The sequence below is a fragment of the Dendropsophus ebraccatus genome, chromosome 9 (genome assembly GCF_027789765.1).
Source record: "Dendropsophus ebraccatus isolate aDenEbr1 chromosome 9, aDenEbr1.pat, whole genome shotgun sequence".
Taxonomy (NCBI): domain Eukaryota; kingdom Metazoa; phylum Chordata; class Amphibia; order Anura; family Hylidae; genus Dendropsophus; species Dendropsophus ebraccatus.
In genome coordinates, this window is record NC_091462.1 from 88,536,899 (window position 1) to 88,546,110 (window position 9,212).

Consider the following 9,212-nt stretch of genomic DNA (forward strand, 5'->3'; position numbering starts at 1 on the left):
TCCGGGAAGGAACAACCAAGCCAAGTAATGTCTCCAATCAAGGAAACCACCCAAGCAAGGTATCCATCCACAGACAGCTGTTTCGGGGTATTTGCCTGGAAATAAATCATGTCCTTGGAGAAACTCATATGGTATGTTTACACAGACAGATTTATCTGACATGTTTCTGAAGTCAAAGCCAGGAACAGACTATAAATAGAGAGGTCATAAAGGAAAGATTGCGATTGATCCTCTGTCTAAATCCATTCCTGGTTTTGGCTTAAAAAATCTGTCAGATAAATCTATCTGTGTAAATGCACCATTACCTTTCAAACTTGACTGCACCTGCCAACTTCAATGGGATCAGCCAACTGTCTAAAATATATGGGAGTCCTCCCAACTATGATGTCAGGGGAGAGAAATGTGAGAATATTGGATTTAAGCTGTCTAACCATTTTGTTCTTGGAGAGATAAGCCACTGCTAGAGATGTCTGACAGCAGTTTACCCCTCCTCTCTCTATTGAGAATACATAAATGTTTGGCCAAGCTGAATGTTCATGAGGATCATCAGGGATAGTTGTTGGTCAAGCACATCCTGCATGTTGGAGAAGGGGAAACTCTAACTAACTATATGACTAGCATCAGAATGGCAGCAACAGAGGATCTGTGAGAGGTGAGTACATGTGTTTCTTTGCTTTTTTTAACTCCTGTCACCTTGAGAAGTTTTAAATGGTAAAAGATAACCAGTTCATAGTAGTATGATATTGTGAGGATAGGTGGTCTTCTCGTTACTCCAAATTGCTTAGAGATTCAGGATTATTCTGTAGGACAACTAGTGGTACAGCAGCCACCTTCAAGAACATGTCATACATCATCTATAAGCGGACAGGAAGGTATTGACCAGAAATATATTGTCTAAAAATATCACACAGAATATGTGCATAGCCGTTTATTATCAGTCATCAACGCCGAGGAAAGCCAGTCACTATACGAGTGCATGACCTGGAGTTTTGTCAGATATTTGACATTGCATTTCAACATTTCAACATTTTCCAGATCCTGTGAAAATTGTCCATTACAGCACATATTACTGGATACGTGCAGCTTTATGAAAACACATCAGTCAACTCTAATATAGCCCATACATATATATAGCAGTCACCTGACAGCTGTCTCCCCTGACTATTCTATAAGCATATGCATGTGCTAGTCAGCTCAATGTGTATGGCAGAACACACACTTGGCTTGCAGGTGAAATCTATGGAAAAAGTTTCCACTCCAGTGATATCATATCATGGAAGGGGCCATTACGTAGAAGCAGCAATGGTGACTTCCTCATCTAAAACTATTTATTAAAACAAAAGTCAACAATGGCCTTTGAGCATCAATTACAGTTGGACAACGACATTTCATGTTCACAAGTTGTCTTATTGTCTGCCGAGGCATGGCACCCCACTACTCTTCAGGTCATTGAGGTTCTGGGGTACAGAGTTACCAGCTTCTGCTCGGCGACACACTGTAACACCACCACCACCAAAGGTGACAATGGCTGTTGCATAGCGCTCTTCTGGACGCCTACAACATCGTTGGCAGTGACAATTTCTAATGTGCGTGAATCGACTTTCATCATTGAACAGCACTGAGGCCCACCAGTCCCTCGTCTAGAGTAAAAGGAGAGCACTATGCATCAGCCACACATGGCTTTGGTAGGTTAATATGATATTTGTTTGAAGGTTTTTTTTTTTTCTGGACAAATATAATATTTTACTATATGCTTTGCTGTGCATTCAGATAATAAAAGCAGGCATACTTACCCCCCACACTACTTTTTCTTTTTTTCTTTTAATGATGTGCCCTGCTAAGTCAATCACAGGGCTGAGCAGGCAGTTCCTGCAAGAGCAACATGTTAATGGAAGGATAAAAAAACAGGAGTACAGTAGGGACCGCAAGATCTGACAGCAGGAGAAACAGAGGAGCAGGGAGGGTAAGTATGCCGGATTTTATTATTTTAATGCATGTGGAAGCACATAGTAAAATATCTTACATTCTTCTATCCCTTGTGTTTTGAACACTTTTGGCTCTCCTGTGACAGTTAAAGCCTATAGATACATTTGGCATATACGTCATTCATGAAAACAAGCACATAACTCTATGTCCAGAACTGTAGAACTAGACCTTACACCAACATAATATTTTTGCTGCAGGGCAGTTTTCACACTAGAATGTTTTGTTTGCTTCATATATTTTTTCTTACTAGTAGCTGGTTGTAAATTGTTACGATATGTTTTGGAGAGATGTTAGTAGTTGATGTGCTCGAAGTCACGGCTCATGCCTCTGCTCCCCTGGGTACCTCAATGAAAGAAGACGTTCTTTAAGCTGTAGGTGTGTAGTACATTATGTCCCGTAAACTGGAAAATATTGACACACTGTCAGGGAGCAGCAAAGCAAGTGCCTGAGCTACATAACTCTTCTGCAATATGTATTACCTGTGCATGACATAAGGAATGACTTTTAAATGGATTGTATAGTCCGTAGTAATTTTTATTATACCAGAAAACATATTGATAGGTAAGATGAAGATCCTAAGAAACAATGCTAAATGTGTAACCCCCATCTGCTATGTGCCATGTGGAATACTGGTGCCATGTTATGGGGTCAGGACATAACATGTATATAGTGCTCTAACATTCTAATATAGTGACTGTTACAATTCAGTGGTTATTATGGAAAACAATACAGGGCTGGACTGGGAATAAAATTCAGTAATTTAGTAATAAAAAGTAGTAAAATAAATTCTGAAAAAACCCTCACGGTCACAAGCACACATACACACGCACACGCAATAAGCCACCCCCCTCATTATCGAAACCGAAGTGTCCCTGGAAAAAAATAAACCTGGTAACTATATAACATAGTATGATGTATAGTGTACTGTTGTGCTATGTTTGGCATTTTAAATAATTTATGGTGTGCTGCTTCTTAGCTGGAGCTGCTCCACTGTACATTGTATGTATGCTAAATATAATTGGTTGTTAATAAAGCTATTTGGATTAAAAAATAAATAAAAAAAAGTCATTGTCCAATCACAGAATGTTATAATTTGAACTGGCAGATGAGGCTGACCGCCAATTGCCATGATCATTGGAGATGTGAACAAGTCTTGTGGCGTCTTGTGGATCCTGAGGGGCAATTTTCCGCGTTAAGGGGTCTGGGCTGGGCCTGTGCTGGGAAGGGCGCTGGGAGGGTCTGCATTAGAGGGCTGGGGCGGGCCTGGGCTGGGAAGGGCAGTGAGAGGTTGTGCGTTAGGGGGCTGGGGCGGGCCTGGGCTGGGAAGGGCAGTGAGAGGGTCTGCATTAGAGGGCTGGGACGGGCCTGGGCTGCAAAGGGCAGTGAGAGGGTCGGCGTTAGGGGACTGGGGCAGGCCTGGGTTGGGAAGGGGCGCTGGGTGGGTCCACATTAGGGAGCTTGGGCGGGCCTGGGCTAAGAAAGGCAACTGGAGGGTCTCATTAGGGGACTAAGAAGGGCACCAGGAGGGTCCGTGTTAGGGGGCTGGAGCAGGCTGAGCAGAGAAGGCATTAGGGGGCTGGGAAGGTAGGACCATTGCACCTAAGATTAGTGTTCACCACTAAGCTCTACCTGCATTCCTGCTAGGCCTCACCCCTTCATTAGCCCCCCCCCCCCCCTCCTCCCCTTTTTATTAAGCCCTTGCATTTGGAACTTAATTACTCTTGTGATTGTCACCCCTACCTGGATCAGTACTGATAAGGAGTCTCCTTCTCCTCCAAGGTCATATCTGAAGCAACCAAAAGGAGGTGAGGCCTACTGGAAACTTGTAGATGAAGGGTATGGGGCTGGCTAGATACAGGACAGGAATCTGACAGCTGGCTCCTCTCCTACACCGCGCTGTCTGAACTATATAGCTTTTTGTTGTGAAGTGCAGGTAGGGTGCTGTGCTGGGGAAAAGCTAGCCATCAAGCTGTTCATTCACTGGCCCACTTAGCACACTGGCCTATCTGGCATTTGCCCAGATTGCCAGAAGGGCAGTCTGGTCCTGGAACCATGGCTGTAAGAGGTAAGAGAACATCCTAAACCTAGAGGACGTCCGGCTATCATCACCCCAACAGGACAAAGTGCAATCCTGAAAAGTGTGAAATAACCAAAGCGTTATAGCAGAAGACGTACAAACTGCAGAAACCTCTTTTTATGTGCCCAGAAAAACCCTGAAAAAGAATGGGATGGGAATGGGGAAAACTCCACAAAGGAAGCTACTGCTGTCCGCAATTAAACATTGCAGCGTGTCTCATAGATAGAAAAGTAAGAAATGCCACTTTTTAGCACCAGTGCAGAACACTATGTTTGGAGGGAGAAGACACAACTCCAAGACCTCATGCCAAGTTGAACACATTGTAGAGATAGCATCATGGTTGGGGTATGGTTTACTGCCTAAAGACCTGGACTTGTTGGGAATTGAGGAAACAATTCAGGGGAATATCAAGATGTCCACTGCAGAAGGTAATAGCAGCAGTCAGTGACCAAAGCGACATTGGGCAACACAACATGACAATGACCCAAAGCCAAGTAAATCAACTAAAACAGACTTGTGTTTTGGAATGGCCAAGCCCTGACCTTAACCCAAGATGCTGTGCCGTGACCTGAAGAGGGCTGTAAATACAAGCCCACCTCTCTTCTGCTGACAACACACCATTTGATCCCGGTGGTCTATGCAAGTTGATTCTGTTTTGAGTCTGCCACATCCTGTATTCCAACAAGACAATGATTGATCTGACCTGTCTTTGCTCTTCTTGATCTGTCAGCTGCTCCTTGTAGCTTATCAGGCTCTGCTTTAAGACTGTGTTCACACATACAGTACACAATGAAAATGCAACGTGAATACTTAATTTATTGCAGTGCTGCATCATTTCATTGTCTTAGTGCATCACTTCATTGCAGGAATTAAAGGGGTACTCCGACTAAATGTTTTTTTCTTTCAAATCAAGTGGTTTCAGAAAGTTATATAGATTTGTGGTTTACGTCTTTTTAAAATCCATAAGTCTGCCAGTACTTATCAACTGCTGTATGTCCTGAAAGAAGTGGTGTATTCTTTACATTGTTCTCTGCTGCCACCTCAGTCTGTGTCAGAAGCTGTCCAAAGCTCTCTAAAGCTACTGCTTTAGAGAGTTCCTGTAATGGACAGAGATGGCAGGAGAGTCAGACTTCCTGCAGGACATACAACAGCTGATAAGTACCAAAAAACTGGATATTTTTAAATTTGCACCTGGCATCTGAGGTTCCCAGGTTAAGCAGCTGTTAATGGCTGTTCTTTTCATTCTGCAATTATATGCATTGAAGTCAATGGAACAATGGCCGTTGTTTTTACACAATGCATTGAACAACTTCTGTTGTTTGGCATTCAAAACAACGGCCGTTGTTCAATACATTGTGTGAAAACAACAGCCATTGTTCCATTGACTTCAATGCATATCATTGCAGTATGAAAAGAACGGCTGTTGTTTTAACTGAAAACAATGGCCGTTCTATTCAAAAATAGTACATTGTGTGAACATAGCCAAAGGCTATGTCTCTCCATTCACAGCTTTGTTGCACTTCTTTGTTTACATTATTTGAGCCTCAGGGCCTGTTCACACTACAGAATCGGCGTCGAAATTCCGTGCGGTTGTCAATTCTTTGAGCAGAGAGCAGAGGCGCACGAGCCCTCCCATTCAAACAGAAAGCAGGCAGTATTCGGCGCCCGCAACAAATTTTGGTGCCAATTTTATGGTGTGCATGGGCCCTTATTGATTATGTGGGCAATTTAGTCTTAATTGACTGTCTTGGCTTTGCCGCATGATCAGCATTACCGGGCTTCATCTCCTTGTTTACACCTGTGATGAAGCCTGGTAATGCAGATCACATGACATAACCAACATTGTCAATTAAGACTAAATAGCAGACCCTCATAATCAATGAGGCCCTAATCATGTAAACTAATTGTGTGTTTACGCAGAGAGATTTATCTGACAGATTTTTGAAGCCAAAACCAGGAACAGACTATGAACAGAGAACAGGTCATAAAGGAAAGACTGATATTTGTCCTCTTCTCAAATTTATTCCTGGCTTTGGCTTTACAAATCTGTCAGATAAATCTCTCTGTCTAAACACACCATTAGAAACACAACTGCTAAGTCCCGGCTTGAGTGGCAGCGTAGTTTGCCTGTGTTTTGGTCCCGTTCAGATTTTGATTCTGTTCATTCCAGTTTTGATTCCAAGTTCAGATTTCAATATGTCTCTTGGTTTTGGCCTGGCCTGCTCCTGGATTCCACTTAAATTGTGTAAATGTTGTGTGAATCATATTTGCAGCTACAGGAAACATTTAGTGAAGGTGAATCTTACTAAAGGGGGGGTCTAGATCATTATTCCCATCGTCTTTGTTTCTCCCTGCACTGTGGATGTTTACTCAGTGTGGTCAATCATATACATGAACTGTTTGAGTGTTGTTGGTTTAGTTATATGTTTGTCTTGTCTAGTTGATACTTAGATAACAATCGGATCATAGAACAAGGTCAGAAGAAGTCTGTGCGGCACCATATGTTTCTTCATATGAGACTGCAGTGCTTCTAGGGGACAGTACCTCAGTAATAAAGCCTCTATACAGAGATAGGAGCGCTCAGACACTGCTTGCACCTACTATTTCAGCATCATTAGGGCATCCATTATAATGGGGTTAATCCTGATGACCAGGTAGCCAGTGAAAACAAACATTATGACTTCATGTTATTTTCACATACAGTAAAATGAAAGCGAAATACGGCAGTAATATTAAAGGGAAACTATCAGCAGGTTAGATGAATCAAACCTCCTGTTAGCCCCCTAATGCGCACGGGGCGCCAAGGAGGAAGGTACGTCTTTTACCTTCTTCCTCAGCACCGTTCCCATGGTGTTAGCAGTGTAATCCATGGGCTGAAGCACCATTGAGAAGTGCTCCTAACAGTGCTCTGGGCCGTAGATTCAACTACTAACGGTATGGGGACAGTGCCGAGGAGGAAGGTAAGAGATACACCTTCCTCCTTGGTGCCCCGTGCGCATTAGGGGGTAAACAGCAAGTTAGATTTGTCTAACCTGTTGATAGTTTCCCTTTAAAAATTATTTAATAGAAAATTGGCCAGAAGTTCACGCACCATAGAAAAACGGCCGTAAATAATGACTGTCAAAATAATAAACATACATTTTTTACGACGTGCTTTAGCAAAATACGCCTGTTTTTTACCCATTATTTTATTTTCCCTTGGTCTTATTTAGCTTTGATTTTACAGTGAGTGACGCTAGCCCTAAATATTACATAAGAGACGCAGACACCCTCTTTGTGTCTGTATGTCCCAAATCACATCAGCAGAATCAAGTAAACCACAGTGCCACCCAGTGGTTGTGAGTGGTTCTTACCAGTAGACACAGAAAATTTTTTCGCTCGCTTGCAGCAGATTTTCCGAAGCACAAACAGAAACAAGAGAATCTATCGCGTGTCTGTGTTACTAAGGATATCTACAAGTCATCTGACGTGTGGGAATTGTTTTAGTGTGAAAATTCACTTTTCAGTAGGTTATATTGGTAAAGAAGTACTATGACATGGAGATGGTAGCGTGGCCGAGTGGTCTAAGGCGCTGGATTTAGGCTCCAGTCATTTCGATGGCGTGGGTTCGAATCCCACCGCTGCCAATGGGGATTTTTTTTCCCCCCTTATTATTGACATTATACTTTTGTTTGGCGTCAATGTGCTACAGATAGGAGAGTCAATTGTTATATGAGATGGGGCTGCATTATATCCCTATAGCACCGTGCTTTATTCATGAAAGGGGTTGTCTCACAGAGACGCTCTGCTGTATAATCATCAGCTGGTATCCACAATTCAGAGGAAGCGTAGCATTACATGCCAGCCATTCAACTAGACTGATAACCACGTAACCACTCCCTGTATGACATCCATGGGCCCTTAAAGGGCACATGCTTAAGAGTTCTCCTTAAATGTGCTAAAGTGGTTATCCAGCGTTAGAAAACTTTTGATTTATAGCTTCAATTAGGCTGGGTTCACACTGCGTTTTTGCAATCCTTTTTTTTTCATCCGTTTTTTGCAAAAAACGGATGCATTTGTGTGCATCCATTTTGATCCGTTTTTCCATTGACTTCCATTATAAAAAAAAAACAGATAAAAAGGATCAGTTTTTTTTTTTTGACGGACACAAAAACGTTGCTGACACTATTTTTTTGTCCGTTAAGAAAAACGGATCCGTTAAACGTATGCTGAAAACGCAGTGTGAACCCAGCCTTATATAGAAAATAATAAAGAGATTATGCTTACCTCTCTGCACTCCCCTGGCGTCTTTCGGTCTTTAAAGGGGTTATCCAGCGCTACAAAAACATGGCCACTTTCCCCCTACTGTTGTCTCCAGTTTGGGTGGGGTTTTGAAACTCAGTTCCATTGAAGTAAATGGAGCTTAATTGCAAACCGCACCTGAACTGGAGACAACAGTAGGGGAAAAGTGGCCATGTTTTTGTAGCGCTGGATAACCCCTTTAAGGATTGGTATTGGTTATTGTACTTTTGTCTTTTGTTCCTTTGTGTACTTTTTACATGTATTTTATGTATTCCTTTATTGTGTCCACCTCCCTTATGTTTTCTAATGTCTTGGTAAATTTTTTTACTGTTTTTAGTATGTTTATGTATTGCTTTAACAATAAAGTACTAGTTTTTTTAATAGGTTTGTCCTGCATACATATTATTATAGGTTTTAGGCTATGATACAAGATCCAGTCCTAATGGCATGGACGGGTTGTAGATTTCTGGGTTCATGATGCATCAGGGGTCAAGTTGATTTAAGTTGCTTATTTTGATCATTTTACAGATTTTGCTTTTAGGGCTTAAAGGGAACCTGTCACCCCCAGTGCCGGGGTGACAGGCTCCCGACCCCCCGCTACAGCCCCCTATACCCACCTGATCCCGCCAGGTCCTGCTTCTGGATCCGATCGGGTCACGCAGCCGCTGCAGCCCGGCGGGCTGAGAGATGAGTCCAACGCTCATAGAGAATGACAGGAGAGTCCAGCGCTCCATCATTCTCTATGAGCATTGGACTCATCTCTCAGCGCGCGCGCCGGGCTGCAGCGGCTGATATCTCCATGACCCGACTGGATCCAGAAGCGGGACCCAGCGGGATCAGGTGAGTATAGGGGGCTGTAGCGGGGGGT

General features: G+C 42.9%; 1 non-coding gene across 1 annotated transcript; it reads left to right on the forward strand.

Annotated features, from left to right (window-relative positions):
• Positions 1-7,607: 7,607 nt before the first annotated feature.
• Positions 7,608-7,689, forward strand: TRNAL-UAG (transfer RNA leucine (anticodon UAG)). Its single transcript has one exon. It is a non-coding gene; the product is annotated as a tRNA-Leu (tRNA).
• Positions 7,690-9,212: the final 1,523 nt, after the last annotated feature.